This window comes from Musca autumnalis, unplaced genomic scaffold, assembly GCF_047663935.1.
Source record: "Musca autumnalis isolate F117 unplaced genomic scaffold, ASM4766393v1 scaffold_1, whole genome shotgun sequence".
Classification (NCBI taxonomy): Eukaryota; Metazoa; Arthropoda; class Insecta; order Diptera; family Muscidae; genus Musca; species Musca autumnalis.
Window position 1 is genome coordinate 283,827,873 of NW_027411644.1, and position 17,465 is coordinate 283,845,337.

The following is a 17,465-nucleotide window of genomic DNA, read 5'->3' on the forward strand; positions in this document are numbered from 1 at the left end:
TGCCTTCAGTTTTTGAAGTTTTGGATATCATGTCGACTAGTTTTGTTGATATGATACATTGGCATCATGTCGACTAGTTTGTTGATATGATACATTGGCAGTGGCTTAGAACGCTGAGATCTCGACAACATTGTCTGTTTGTTGGAGAGGACCCAGGTTCAAACCTCGTCCTAAAAAGACAATAATAAATAAAAATTTATTTTTATCAGTCAAGCATGCTTGATGAGTGAGTGGGGCGCATAACACATCCTTGGTAATCGATAGTTTTTGTTTTCAAAATTTCAAATTGGGAAATTTACCATCTCTAATTTTATCAGTTGAATTTGAAAATTTTGCAATCAAGAACTGAATTTATTTTCAAAAAAAAATGTCACAAGCTCCTGTTAATGTTTCTCCGCTAATAAAATTGGCACGTTGGTCCATGCTAATTGCTGGAATTGGTTATGGAGCTTTTCGCCATAGAACTCTCTCCGAAATTGAAGCAGAAAATCGTCAGGAAGAATCCAAGCAGAAGGCAATACGTGAGGCCCACTTGATGGAGGAAAAACAACGCGTACATGAAGATGAAGTTAAAGCTTTGAATCTGTTATCCAGACCCGGCAGGGGAGAACATTAAATGTATTTAAAATGTATTTTATTAATAATCATTAATTGTTTACAAATACATAACATTATAACCTAAGCATTTTTATTTTGTTCTAACTAGATTGAAGCAGACAATGGAAATAGAGCGAACTATCAAAGATTTTCAAAAAAAAGAGAAATGCTGTGAAATAAAATTGAACCCGGACTTAAATTGACCAGACCTCACGCCATACTCACATTGTGACGTAGTAACATCTGATTAGAATTGTACTTCCCTACAAATGTGTACCTACAATTTTACTGGATTTTTTGCTCAGCCAACATCCGCCAGCCAGCAGCAAGTATGCCTGTCTGCTGTGGTCTGTTTTTATATCAGCAAAGCATCACCCTTAGTCTGATTAAGAAACTAAGGCGGCAGCACTTTCTCCACATGGTTTGTTAAATAAATTGTTATAGAAATTTGTACATTCATATGTACGAACAATCAATTTGTTTATATGTCTGTATATACATATGTAGTACATACAAAGACATAAATACAACATTACTTTATGTCTTTGGTACATATATACAAAAGTCAATAACAATTGTGACAATTATTATATAGGGTCAGTTAAAAATAACCACAATTTTTCGACTGGCACACATTTTCATTGGGGGGTTGGTTCTTTAGTGAATGTCAAGGTTTTTAATGGGAATCTAATCAAAAATTTATTTTTTTGTCAATCGAAAAGTCACTGACCTTTTTGTGCATATTAGATTTCTATTTAATCTTTGTACTATACAAGACTTTAGGGAAATGTTTTCAGGGTGTTTCTATTTGTATTGGATGTTTCAAATAGATTCATATTCGTCATGTTATGTCTGAGATTGGCAGCCGCAAAGCGTTTAGCAGTTGGAAAGAAAAAATCTCTCCATATAATTCAGTAATAAACGAGGCTTCAAACAATCACTAGTGGCATGTACCGTACTTATTAGTAGCAAATTCCATCCTAATTTGTGCAAGTTCTAAGAACATAATAAGTTATATGGAAATTTTGACACGGTGCTCTTGAAACATCTACAAATGGAAGGTGCTTACACCTGGGGAGTTTTTGGGGATTCTGAAACTACAATGTCCATAGATGAGAAAAATAAAAAAAAATCGTCGGAGCGCTTTTAAAATAAATCGCGATTCAAGTTTAAATATTTAGTTTTTTTTAGGTTTTCACGGTTTTGCTTGGAAACCGCAAGTCCAATCGAAATGGGACTTAAGAAAATGTTGTAGCAGTAAACATTCTGTACAAGATTGACTTGCATAATATTTTCGTAGGTTTTCCGTTTTGGGATATAGAAGTTCGGATCAATCATTCAGATTTTTTTCTCAGGTCTTCAGGATTTTGCTTGAAGACAGCAAGTCCTATCGGAATAGGGCTAAAGAAAATGTTGTAGCTGTGAAAATTCTTTACAAGATTGCCTTTCGTATCTTTTTCCTAGGTTGTACCATTTTTGAGATATATAAGTTATATAAGTTGGGAATTTTCAGTCATGACACTGTTTTATAAGGAGATAATACAGTGAGTGCATTGTCTCAATTTGAAGTTCTATATCTCAATAATGGTAAAACCTACGAAAATACCATAAAGGTCAATCTTTTTTTTTTCCTAGCTACAACAATGTCTTTAGTCCCATTTCCATAGGACTTGCGGTTTTCAAGCAAAATTGTGAAAATCTAAAAAAAAATGCTATCTTGAATCGCGATTTATGTAAAAAGCGCTCCGGCGATAGTCCTGTTCCTTTACGTGCCTGAGGTTACCAGTTTTTACCACTTTTTACCCGCAAAGCGTTCCCTTACTTTAAAAAGCATACAATTTATATGAGAACAGTTTACCACTTTTACCATTTTTTGCCATTGTTACCACTTTTAAGAGTAAAGGAACATACCAGATTTTATTTTGTTTTTTGATTTTTACCATCTATGAAGATTCTAATTTCAGAATCCGCAAAAACTTCCCAGGTGTAAACACCTTCCATTTAAAGTTGCTTCAAGAGCACCGTGTTGAACATGTATATTAGGATGACCCAAAAATCATTTTTTTTTTAATTTCCTACCCCCTATTTTTTCCATTTGAACCAAAAACCTTTTATATGAAATTTTATGGCGATCGGTTAACGTTAACCCTAGCAATCTTTTTTCCATAGTAATTTGTATGGGACCAAAGGCGCATTTTCACCAAAAACTTTTTTAGTCACAGTAAAGTTTTTTCATCAATCGGACCACAATTGTGGCATTTAGAGAATTTTGGTGCAAATGCGCCTTTGGTCCCATACAAATTGTTATGGAAACAAAGAGCGAAAAGTTGGCACGGGTTAACGTTAACCGATCGCCATAAAATTTCATATATAAAGTTTTTCCTAGAAAAAATTTAGGAGGTAGGAAATCCAAAAAAATGTATACACACATTCATATCCTAGAAGTAAGCATGCTCCCTTTTGAGCTAAAATGTGCCACAATAGTTGAACGACCCTAAATGTGCTAAATTCCAACACTCTTATCAAATAAACTATTGGAAGCGCGTGGCACTTTCGTACAGTGATAATATACATACATATTTGTAAAAGAAATATAAACTTTCATGTCCATTCATACAAATGGTTGTATGTACATCTTCATACATACGTACATACGTATGTAGATTTGCGTATTAGTTGTTTAATATAATTAAAAAAAAACGTATTCTTTTTTGTTGTTTTGAAATTTTGCCTATTAGGGCGAAGATCATTTTTAATGATTTTTATTAATTTTCTCGTTTAGAGTTAAGCTTGATGATCGAAAATTTTTTGCAAGTGAAAAAGGAAAGCCAAGGACTCGAACCCACACAGTCACCAAATTACCTGACCTGGTTTCGCTGTTAGTTGAGCAGCTCTTCAGACGTATCGACTGTGGGATGGCTTCTCTGTCCTAGAACTTTTGGTTTTTCAAATGCAAATGTGTTTTTATACATTCACGGATATTTGGCCGTTGAATTGTATTTCTTCATTACAAACGCTTTTTTGCGCTGCCTTTGAAGTTATGGCTTTGAAAGCTAACATGCCGAGACAACATTTTTTCCTATGTTTTCAAGGACGCGGGTTCAAATCCAAGCCGAAATTGTGCCTATTAGGGCGAAGATGATTTTTATTAATTTTCTCGTTTAGAGTTAAGCTTGATGATCGAAATTTTTTTTTTTGAAGAAATGCTGGAGTACTGCTCATCTAACAGCGAAACCTTGGTGACTGTGTGGGTTCGAGACCTTGGCTTTCCTTTTTCACTTGCAAAAACTTTTCGATCATCAAGCTTAACTCTAAACGAGTATTCTTTTTTGATTATTTTCAACTTGACCACCAAAACGATAAATTATTCGGTTATAATCGGTTATAATCGACTTTTATATCCTATATTGAGGAGAGTTTTTAACATAAATACATTTCCTATTTCTCCCGCAGAAAAATGGAATGAAATCAGATTTAAGTCAGCATATTGCACGAATGGATGTAGACTGTTGATGAAAAAATAATTTTATTGTAAGTGTATGCAGTTTCTTTTGTTTAGAAGTACAGTAGAACTTCGATAATTCGTACCTCGATAATTCGTAATCTTCGATAATTCGTAACAAACTGACGGTCCCTTGAAAAAATCGCGATATTTCGTAAAAATTTCATGCATTTTGGTCCCCTCGATAATTCGTAATTTTTTCACTTCAAAACATTTTCTAATTTTATAAAAACTTTATAATTTTGTTGTTAACATCTTTTTATTACAAACGTTTACGCACCAAATGCACAGCATCAATAATTCTCGCGAAATTACACAATCACTAAGCGCTGTCAATGGCTTTTACCGTTAGTTTTTTTTTTTTTTTTTTTTTGATGATGTTTTGTCTTGAATATCCCGATGTAGAAAAGGCTTTAGTTGTATGGTTTGGACAATGTCGAGAGTCTAATATGCCACTTTCAGGTCCATTATTAATGAAAAAGGCCCAATTTTTCGCCAAAAAGTTAAATGTGAACAATTTTAAAGCAAGTAACGGCTGGCTTGATAACGTAAAAAAACGAAACAACATCACGTATAAAAAAATTAGTGGAGAAAGTGCTGCCGTCGACGAAAATGTTAGCTTAGAATGGAAATAAAAACTTAAGGATCTCATAAAAGATTATAATGCCAAGGACATTTTTAACACATATGAAACTGGACTATTTGATAAATGCTTACCAGATCGCACTTTTTCCTTCAAGAATGAAAAGTGTCATGGTGGAAAAAACAGTAAAGAAAGAGTGACTTTACTATTTGCTGCAAACATGGATGGCATGGAAAAACTAAAGCCTCTATTGATTGGAAAGTCAGCAAAGCCCAGATGCTTAAAGAACAAAAGAACTTTCCAAGTAGAATACCGGCACAATAAAAAAGCTTGAATGACAACTGAAATATTTGACGAATGGCTTCAAATGTTGGTTGTTATTACAACCACATATCACAGGCTTTTTTCATGTTTAATTTCATTTGTTTTAGAAAAAACCTCGATAATTCGTATTATTTTATTTTAACCTCGTTAATTTGCTAATCTCGATAAATCGTAATCCTCGATAATTCGTAAAAATTGTCTGGTCCCTTGAATTACGAATTATCGAAGTTCTACTGTAATAATTTGGATGTCAATATGGCGCCCAACATGGGGAAGTTGAAAGTTGATTTAAATGCACATTTTTCATATGTAATTCAATGTTGTAATTCCTAATGTTGTTATTCGATTATCCCATTTGTATTTTGAAACAATTCAATTGTTATTCGAGAATTTCATTTGTAATTCGAATTATTCCATTTGTAATTCAAGTTATTACATTTAAAATTCGAATTATTCCATTTGTAATTCCAATTATAACTGCTCTGTTCCAGAACCTGCAAGAAGCTACTATATTTTACTACGATAACATTATTTCCTTTATGTTATCAAAAAAAATAGTAAAAATTAGTAGATTCTTGCAGTACTTTACAATTCGAATTGCATTCTTTGTTACTAGGCGTTTACACTAGGCCTGCTCACACACATACAAACACATTTTGTTATTGGCTTCCCAGTTGTTCGGGTAACTAGGGAATAACTAGCAATTTTGCAGGCTACTGGTAAACACCCCTAGTTACCGCCCAATCTACTCGCAATGTTATAGACTGGTGAATTTAACATGCAGATGTCATAGGAAGGGGCCTATTGCCCCCTCACTGCTTTACCAGTAACCAGGCAATTCGATAGTCTTGGAAAGTCAATTGTCCCATCATTGCAATACCAGTAACCAGTTAAATCGATCAGCTAAATGGGTAAATGCTTAACGTGTGTATTATATCAGTTAAAAATATATAATTATAACAGTTAATCTGTATATGCGCTAACCACGCTTTATTTAATTACATGACGTGTATATACGTACATATATCACAGAGGACAATTTAATGTTAATCTTTTGATTCTTGTTATTGAAACTTGTGTGTGGATCCATGAACTAGAACTGTATATTTGGTCCTGGGAATGTTCACCTCAAGTGTCCTTCAGATAATTAAGAAGTACCTGAAATAAAATGTACAAAATGTAATGAGATAAGAAAAAAATCTATTGTCCCAAAAATATCGATACTTACCAAATATTCTTCTGTTCTTTACGTTTGTTGTAATATAACAACCAATTTTTGCACATCAAAGCATCAAAATACGTCTTTTATAAATTCAGAAAAAAATTAAATTGACATTTTTTCTATTTTTTTTTTTTCAAAAAGCGAAATAATAATTTTGAAAAGAGATTACAAGAGAGAAACATTGTTAATTACACTATCCATCGGTAGTCTATAAAATAGTCAATATATTACACTCCGCATTACCAGTAACTAGTGAATTGACATGGTAGGCAGGGAAGCCATTTTTAGTGACAAAAGCAGGCTATAGGCTATTTTGTGTGTCATTTTTGGGTGTAAAGTAACTAGGATCAATGAGTAACTAGTTACATAACTATGTCAAAGTAGACAATTGCTACTTCTTGAACAACTGGGTTGGTTTTGAAACACAAACATTTTGATAGTTTCCAAACATACCATTCAGTCTGATTTTATAAAATTTACGAAAAACAATTCGTATAAATACATTCTACAATTAGACGGATAAGCTAATAATTAGCATACACATTCATTATTTTCAAGAGAATCAAGTTTCGTTTATTCTCCAGTGGCTACAAGAATTTATAATTCAAATATGATGTTTTGTTCGAGTAATGTTGGTTTGTTGGGTTGTCTTATGTAATGGAAAAAATGTGTGTATTGAAAATTTTCATTTCAAAAACAACCCAGCCAGCATTTTTTAAAACGTTAATCAAATTCGAGTCTTTTTTGATCCGACTGCATGATTAAAAAGCTGGAATATGAGCTCATTTTCTGATCATAAATGACTCCTTTGTCGGGAGGAAAACGTAATCTCAGGCGACTCTTCTAAACAAATCACAAATGAGCATTCTGCTTAGTTTACATTTGGCGTCGTTTCGTGATTTCGAAGGCGTTTCGTGATTTCGCGCGGAATCAAGCTAAATTTATCATGATTTCGCATACAAAAATGAAATCATCTCATTTCGTGATTTCAGCGAAATCAACATCGAAATCACAGTACACATGATATACAACCATGTTTATGCCTAAAAAAGTACCAAAAGTTGCAACACTTTTCACGTATCACAATAAACAAGGTAGATGGTCAATTGCTGCAACAAAAAATTTTAGTATCAAAATTTGTAAACAATGTAAAAAAATATTAAATTACTTTGTTACAATGCTATTTTTCATTGTGTTCCCGTACTTTTTAATGGTAATGTTAGAAAAAAGAGCGAATTGTCAAAAATTGCTTCCCCATACAAATTTCTTAAAAAAATACAGGAACGGAAAAATGACGGAAATTGCAAAAACTCCAGCATAAATGTCAAAATCAACGTATCAGCTATCATATTATATGCCAATGAACATGCTTGTATGTATGTCAGAAAACAGGAGAAGAGGGTGTTATTCGGCGCTATTTTTGTTTAAAGAGAAGTGCAAGTCTTGCTAAATTTCGGAGTACGGGAACGCATTTTTAACACTAAACGGGAAACTAGCTAGTACTAATATTGTGCAACGATGCCTCAACGATAAAATCATGTTTTATTTTTCATTTGTTAGTACTATACACAATTAATACGATATATAGATAATTTTCCAAATAAAGTTGTAAAGTTCTATATTGTCGTATAGTTTTTGATTATTTATTCAATTTACAACAACTTGTGTTGAAAATTCATGTTCGATCAGCTGCCCATATGCATCTACCTTGATCATTGTGATATGTTTGAAATCAACAAAAAATAAGTGTAAATACCAGGGTGTATTTCAGGATTTCGTGAAATTCAGTGGATTTTGGAGCGCAAGTGTAAACTTGGCATTCCTCTGCATTAGTTTCGAGTCATTTTTGCCCATTTTCTGATGCTATATAAAGTCTTTTTCGAGTCGTATTTTAATCATTTATTGGTGATTTGTTGATTAATTTGGGACTCTTTTTCGAGTATTTTTTGAGTCATGTTTATTATCGTTTATGAGTCTTTAGGGAGTTATTTATGAGTCTTTTTATTAGACGAAAACATTAAAAGAATTTTCTTTTTATTCTTCTTTGTTTTTTTTGTTCCTTTCCTTTGTTGTGTTGTCTTTTCTGTTTTGCTATGACTTTTAATTATCCCCTTCACCTGAACATGTGTTATGTTTGTCTATACTCTTAATATTATACGTTACATTTATATCAAAGTTTTTAGAAAGTGTATATGAGAATTATTTTCAACAAAACAAAAATAAAACAAAACAATCAGTATTTAATCACCTATCTGTTCAAAATATGATCAAAAGATACATAATTATAATCACTTTTCAAACACCTGGATGACCATTTTTTGATTAAGCATTTTTCAATCTTCATGAAGATCAAAATGTGACAATAAATAACGAAAAATAGTCACATTTTAAACGCCTAAATGATTTATTTGTGATTACTACACATTTGTTGTTGTATTTTAATTTGAACTCTTTTCAATCGTTACAGGGAGTCATTTTCGAGTCCCTTTCTGATCATACAAGCGACTTAATCATTTTTTGATCACCAAAAGGACTCTAAAATTGCCCCTCAATGTGATTTTTGAAAAAAAAAAAACAATCTTCCGAGAACGACACACGAGAATGAATTGAAAACGATTCATTCGTCGCTCAGTTTGTGACAGGAAAACCTTCGATTTCGAATATCGGCAATAATATTATTAGCGAATGAATGACGATAGTTTCTACGATAGTGGCGAAAAACATTTTTGACGTTTATGTTGTGCATTTTTCCGTTTTTATTTCTTTGATATGTTTGCAACTTGATATGTAACTGTTTATAAACATTAGGTGTATTCGTTTACTCAATAATTTGCACAAATTTGTACAAGTCCAGTAACTTCTTGCAAACGACTAAGGTCTTTTGTATTGTACTGAAGAGTAAACGAACACCATCCAGTAACAATTTGTACAAATTTTGACTAAACGAACATACCTATTGTTGTCTTGTGCTTGGAAAGCCACCCTTATGTTGTCTTTTGCTCTGTTCCCGAACCTGCAAGAAGCTACAATTTTTTACTACGATAACATTTTTTCCTTTATGTTATCGAAAAAAGTAGTGAAAATTAGTATATTCTTGCAGTACTAGAACAGACCATTTATTAACACATATTTGCTCTGTTCCAGAACCTGCAAGAAGCTACTATTTTTTTACTACGATAACAGTTTTTCCTTCATGTTATCGCAAAAAATAGTAAAAATTAGTAGATTCTTGCAGTTCTGGAACAGACCAATTGTTAGTACCAATTTACATTAGGCGAGTTTACTTGCGGCAATTGTCAGTTTGTAGGTGAGAGAGGGGGCTGAGAGGCAAAGGGTTACCATATGCCTCACCTCTCTCTCCTTCAAACTGACAATTGCCGCAAGTAAGCTCGCCTAATGTAAATTGGGACTTTATATCAAGGCAAATTCATATAAGGCAAGGTATATTTATTATAAGGTATATGCATGAATTACAACAACTAACAAATTTGCAAAAACAACATTGTTGTTATTGAAAATTAATTGTCAAAGATAAATATTGAGTAATAGGGTCGTTCCAAATTTTTTTCAGGAAAAACATAAATACGTTTTGAAAATCATTTAAAATAGAACAAATTTGAATCAAAATGTAAATATAACGCATCCAGAACTCTCGTAGCTAATTTTTATTACACGTTTATCATGAAAAGAAATATTTTTTGGTAGCAAATTTCGAAGTTTCAAATTTCATGAGTAGACCCATCGCACAATTACCCAGGTAGTGGCATCGTAAAATTTTGAATATGCTGCTGCTATGTCAAAATGTTCTTTATGTTGTTGGGGAAATTACAACAAAAATAATTTTTTTATAAAGGGATTTGACTTTTCATATTCGATCAGCTGGTGTGATACCACTACCTGGTTGTTCTGTCATGAGTAGACCCTATTACATTTTGAAAACCAATTTTACAAAAAAGTAAAAATACAGCTGATTGTCACTTCTACCTTCTATAAATGTGCCTTGATATAAGGTACATGGTACAAATACACAGGTAGCCGCATCGGCAATTGTTGGCAACATAAGATGTCAAAATTTGACATCAATTCAATGCAATTGACACATTATGTTACCATCAGCTGGCATGATAATGTATTATTGTACCATGATAAGGTATATGCATGGTAGAATAAAGTAAAGGTAGGCCACAGCTAACATCTGATTACAATTTTTTTTCTTTTTATGGCCTAATCTGTCAAAAGCAGGGTTGACATTTTGTACTGTTTTTGACATTATGCAATCATAAAGGTAGATGTATCGCTGAATTGTTCCAACAAAAAACTTCTGCTGTAACACTATACCTTAAAATTGAAAACAAGGACAAAAAATGTGTATTTGCGTGGCAAAATAAAATTGTTCATTTTTTTAGCAAAACTTACGAATGAACTATTTATCAAATATTGATATTAATTTAAATTTGTTCCAAAACTACGGGAATATAAAAATTACAATTTTTGTAAACATTCTGCTGACATTTGTCTGCAAATCGGATGCCAGCAATCACGATGTCAGATTAGCCAAACTTGTCAAGTAGAAAATAAGTGAATGACATTTTTTCTCTGTCATAAGTTTGGGAAGAACTTTTGCTATTTTTGGAACACTTTTCCAACAAGAATATTCTGGAACCTAGCTAAAGAAATGTTTTTACACTATATGGCACTTTTAACATATAAAAAGTGAAGCTCTAAGTTCCATATGTTTTTGTAATACGGGATAGCTATGCAGGTACATCTACCATTATTATTGTACCATGCCATTTGACGTTTTAAGCCATACTGCAGGGTGACATTTCTTGTTGTTATTGAAAATTAATTGTCAAAGGAAATATTGAATATTAGGGTCGTTCCAAATTTTTTTCAGGAAAAAACATAAAAACATTTTGAAAATCCTCTAAAATAAAACACATTTTATCAAAATGTAATATAATGGATTCAGAACTCTCGTAGGCAATTTTTATTACACGTTTAGGATGAAAACAGTATTTTATGGTAGCAAATTTCGAAGTTCCAAATTTCATGAGTAGACCCTATTACATTTTGAAAACCAAATTTACAAAAAAAGTAATTATACAACTGATTGCCACTTCTACCTTGTATAAATGTGCCTTGGTTTATATTATACGTAGCATTTATATCGAAATTATTTGAAAAAAGCAAATGGGAATTTTATACAAACAACATAAAATTGAATAATATCACACAACTGGTATGGGAGGTATTTAAAAAATTATAAATGTATCTTCTTTTTAGTTTTGTTTGGCTCGAGGTCATATGAAAAATAAAAAACAAGATTTTGTTTTTGATTTTTAATATTTATTTTTCCAATATTTCGATCATATCCTATGATCGTCATCAGGGATTTTTGGCTTTAAAGTATAAAAACAATAACAAATGGTTCTAAATTAATATTTAAGCAAAAAACGTTAACATTTTTATAATAATTACATTTATTTTTCTTTTTTAGCACCACATTTTATGTTGTGTTCACGTTTGAGTTTAAAATTCAACTAATAAAAAAGACGTCAGTGCCACCAAAAATCTATGGACTTCCGAAAATCCATAAAGAAGGAATCCCCGTAATAGCCTAGACAGACGGCAGTCTTAATTTGCATTAACAGCCATAATTCAAATAAATTTGAACATTATCCCCTTTCTTAATGCACAAAATCAAAGGAAATTTAAACTGAATTAAGCAATTTCAATATGGCAATGCTGTTGAAAATCAATTGTCTTTTGTCAAATTTCCATGTTTAAGAAAATAAAAAGGGAAAGCAAATCAGCAATTTTCGAGTTTCTTCAAAATAAGTAGTGGTCTTTCGCGAGTAGAATAGCAGCTAATCGTTTTTCACGCCTTTTAACAAATCAAATTTTTATTTTCACAAAAAATGCCATTACCCACCATACCAATTCTATCGAAAATTATATCTTCCTCAAATGTTTTTTAAAGTTTTGCAATATTTTTATAATATTAAAAAGACTCAAAAATATCGCGAATAAATTAAATTTATTTTTGCTTCATCGTGGTGAAAAGATCAAAGCTAGAAAGTGTATTTGTTTCGCATATTTTGGCAAACTTTTGTAAAGCTTTATGAAATGGTCTGCTGGGTACAAAGAAACTACACAAACAGCTGTTTCATAAATGCAGATACTATCGTCTGTCAGGGTGAAAAATTACCGCCTGTTTCTGTATGTCGAAAGAAGAATGTGGGCGAATGAAACATGCCCAAACTTTACTTTTCGAAATAATTTTACCTTTGCTTTTGTTTCAAAACAAAAAACTAATTTGAAGAACACACAAGAGTTTGGACGCGGTTCATTCGCACACATTCTTCTTTCGACATACAGAAACAGGCTGTTAATTCAAATTGGGACATTTTTAATGCAAATTAACTCTGCCGTCTGTCTAGGGTATAAGACCTATATGCTCCTTTATGAATTCACATACATATTATTATTATTATTATTATTATTATTATTTATTGCTTTTACGCCAAGTCGTGGGCGCATAGTGCCAAAATCAAAGACGCTGTAGAATTCAAATCCAGGGTTAATAACCAATACATCGACGAAGAAGAAATTCTGGTTTCATTCGATGTCATATCACTTTTTCCAAGTGTACCCGTAAATTTGGCAATCAACACAATTAAGGAAAAATGGAACATAATCAAAGAATGTACAAATATTCCATTAAAATTATTTATTGATATATTAACTACGTGCATCAAGGACTCCCGATATTTTATGTACCAGGCCAAAATATATGAGCAACAAAAGGGAATGCCCATGGGGTCACCAATTTCACCAGTAATTGCCGACATAATTATGGAAACCCTACTTGACTCAGTTACAAGAAACCTGAATGAAACACCTAGACTATTGACAAAAAATGTCGATGACATATTTTGCATCATAAAAAAGGACCAAATTGACAATACACTTAAGGCATTAAACTCTTATAACCATCAGCTGCGATTCACAATGGAAAGTGAATCAAATAATCACCTCCCGTATCTTGACTGTAAAGTAATTAGACAAGAAAACTCTATATTATTGGATTGGTATCAGAAGCCCACTGCTTCCGGGCGATTAATCAACTACTACTCAAAACATCCTCGAAGGATAAAAATAAACACCGCGACCAACTTCATACGAAGAGTTTTTAAGATCAGCGACAACAAATTTCATTCTAAAAATGAAAATGACATCAGAGGAATCCTGAGAATGAATGATTTCCCCAACAAAACCATCACAGAACTTATAAAATATGTTAAGACTGATAAAGCCCAACATATAAAGCCAATAATAGAGAAATCACATAAAAGGTTGAGAACTTTGGTGAGATACTCAACTCCCCGGATATCCAACAATTTGGATGATTTAGCGTTCCTGATGGCATTCGCAACATCATCTATTCTAAACTGTTCGACAAAATATCGAATAAAATAACATGCGCACCTCTTCGGATCAGTCAGCGTAATGTAGGCAAACGTGACTGAGGTCTTAACTTCCTTCTTTCCAGGGTGCGAGAGTTACTTAACCGTTGCCCACAATTCACTTATTCCAGCTCCAATGTTACAACTCTTCAGATGATTTAACCACTTGTTCCGCTTATGTTCACCGACCAACCTGTTAACTGACTCTGGGGTCAATGGGGTTGGCACGACGAAGCTAATACCGTCGCCTTTGCTGGGAAATTTGGTATCAATTCGGGTATTCGACCAGGATGTACTGGTATATACACGCAGAAAAATATATGTTAGAAATATGTTTGGATCCAAACAAATATTTCTTTGGGCCTGGTTGCAAACAAATTTATGTTTGGATCAAAACATAATTTGTTTGTATCCAAACAAATATATGTTTGCAATATTTTGTAACATCTTAATTTTATTTGTTTGTATACCAACATATTTTTTATGTTAGAACATATTTTTAATGCGTGGAGAGAGGATTTTTGTCAAAGAGAGTAACAACAGGGCTCTCGCAGCTGTGGAATGCTGTTTTATAATAAAGAGCTGTGTATATGGTGTAATAGGAGACGCAGAAGCTTTGGTGGAGTATGCGGCCAAGACGTGTGTTTCGTGCTTTGTTTTTGGTTACCAAAGTAGCAAGCGAAGAGGAAAAGAAAAAATTGTATTAATTACCCAGCAAAATGTTCGATGCCAAGGATGCTATTGAATCATCGGTGCAAGTGATCTGGCATGTCATCTTTTTAGCATTTTCACTCATGAATTTTATATGACCGTGCCCACCATAACATCAGAGATGGTCTGTCTGCAATTATGACGTATCTGACATACATTTCTGACGTATATTACATACGTCGGAAACGTCGTAAACTTAGCCAAACAAACAAGGTTTTTGACGGAATAAACAAAAGAGTTTTATAACCTAAAAATTATAAATTTTGAGATTCTATTTTATTAAAAAACAGGCATAAAAAGATTTCACTCTAAAATGTACATTTTATATATGTATATTTTTTCATATTATATGGACATTATGCATATGTTTGTTTATTATTTCACCCGCAAATTCTTTGAATCATACCCAGCAAAATAAATTGGAAGCAGTGCAATGTAGACTACTTCTATCACGGCATGTTTTGATGCAGTTCAAACGGAGTCATGAAAAAGGCACTCCATTCCTCACATTTTAACCGCATTTGGATGCAATCCAAAGAATCACATCCATTTGCAGTTAAAATGCAGTGCCAAGGGTCAGTTAAAATGCAGTGCCAAAGGGGTAGTTAAAATGCAGTGCTATGGAGTGCATCTTTCAGTAGTCACGCTCTAGTAAAAATCATGAGTGAAAATGCATAATTGGATGCACTTCCAGATTACTTGTACATATAATTTAACTGCATCTTTGGAGGCAAACATTTTGCTGGGTACGTAAAGTAGTGGTAGTGTTCGGAATATATTGTAGATGGCGTGCTAAGTGCGTAATCCAATTTATTGTTCAATTATTTCAGTTATTTAAAAAATTAAAATATTAATAAAAATATTAAGTCTGTCTGGTTACTTTCCCAGCAAGAACTTTCTCAGAGAGTAAGGGGTTTTTATTCTCTTTTGCTAGAAAATTGTAAAAAGTAAACAGACACCTTCCCAGCAAAAACCAGCAAGCAATCAGCTGATTTGCCAAAACAGAACAATTTGTCCGCCAACAAAGGAAGCAAACACGTTGTATTTTATTAAAAATAAAAAAGAAAATGAAACAAAAAAGTATTTTTCCACTTTACAAATTTATTCTCCATAAAACAATACAATTAGACTATGTTATTTCCGCAATAAAACTGTTTTTAATTTTCACAAACATAAATCAACAAAAAACTAAAAACAGATGATTGACTGTTTTCAGGAAGAAGAAGAATTGCTAGTGCTTGCTAGAAGAAATTTGTCCAGCAAGAATTTACAAACTCCTAGTTAAAGAACTGTCAAAATGTCTCTCTCGAATCGCTCTCTTTTGCTGGTTTTTTGTGTTAACAGACGACTTCTAGCAACAATTGGTACAAATTGTTAAAAATTTTAGGGTAACCAGACACAGCTATTATGTTATTTTCAAAAAAGGTACCGACGCGCTGCAATAACAACGACAGGCTAGCAAAATTATTATTAAGTGAAAAATATGATGGTAACATTCATTTTTTGAGGTTTATGACGTTTACTACTTTTTATACGTTTTCTACGGGTCTATGACGTTTTCGACGTTTACAACTTTCTTACCGTCGAAAACCTAAAAAATCGTCATACAGACCATCTCTGCATAAGATGACATTCATTTTCGGATCTTAAGATGACATTCATTGTCATTGTCATGCTTTGACATGTCATTTTCACCAACCCTTTGGCATGACATTTTCATGTCTTGTTTGGAAAATGGAAAAATTCTGTATTGAAATATGATTTTCATGACAAACCAAACTCTTTATTAATTCAAACTAATTCATGAAATAACTAGAACTAATTTATCAGCATAAAGTCTACACCCAAAATTTCAATTTAATCACCGCCGCTGCACCGCAACAGAGTTTACATCGTCCACTCTCAGCCACTGATTTTGTTTCATCTTACAAAAGCTTTTCTATTATCTTCTCATCACCAGTTCAGATTTCGACATGGAATCCAACAACACTTCTTCAAGAATTTCTAGTTCGTGAACCTACATTTAATTTGTAATTTTATAACAAAAATTTTGGAAATGTATACTCTTTTGTTTTGATGTCGCTACTTGTAGGGATGTACAAATCTACTTGTTTGTTTATAGTGATCTGTACAAGCAATTCAAATGCTAATGAAAAGATCGGTTCTTTCACGACTTCCTTTGCATGGGTTTAAATGCTAATGAAAAGATCGGATCTTTCACGACTTGCTTTGAACCAATGCAAAATATGCCATGAAATCACGTCATCGCATAGAACCCCTTCCTGCAAATTTTGCTGGGGTGTTCTCATTTGCGACCATATAAAGTTTATATGGTCACAAATAAAAAAAAAAAACGTAATATACCATCCATACTATGGTGGAGGGTATAAAAATTAAAGTTGTCGATTTTTTTAATTGGGAACCTTAAAAATGGATAATCAATAGTTAAAAAAAACTGTTTTCGTAATCTTACACACATCCAATGGACTATCATGTTACGCTTACGCTCTCGGATACTTTACTGAGCAAAAAGCACCAGTAAGTGAGGGCTAGACAACGCTATGGTAGCTATGAAAATATTAGGCCTGTTCGATAACATCGCAAGTAAAAAGTATTTGCAAGTTCTTGCAAGCACTTGCAACACCTCCCAGTCTTCTTTCACTGTACAAGTTTGTTATCGAACATCATTTTGTAAAAGTTTGTACAAATTTGTACAAACTTTTGAGTTATCGTACAGACCTATTTACTGCTTCCAATTTCAAGAATACTTGTTGCAATAAACCATGCTTATTTAGACATAAGTAGTATCTGTTGACCAATATTATTTTCCCAAAAGTACTGCCAATTTATATTTAAACTTTTATTTCAAAATTTTAGTATTTAATTTCAGTCATATTAATAAAAAAAAAATGTTACAGAATTGCACTACTAATAATGCTAATTACCAATTGTATAAAAATTAATTTTTCGTAAGCTTTTTGCGCATCACGTGCAAGTCGAAAAACCAGATTTCAAATCTCTGCCCTCGTAATCGCTGTGTATACTTTGAAGTCATTT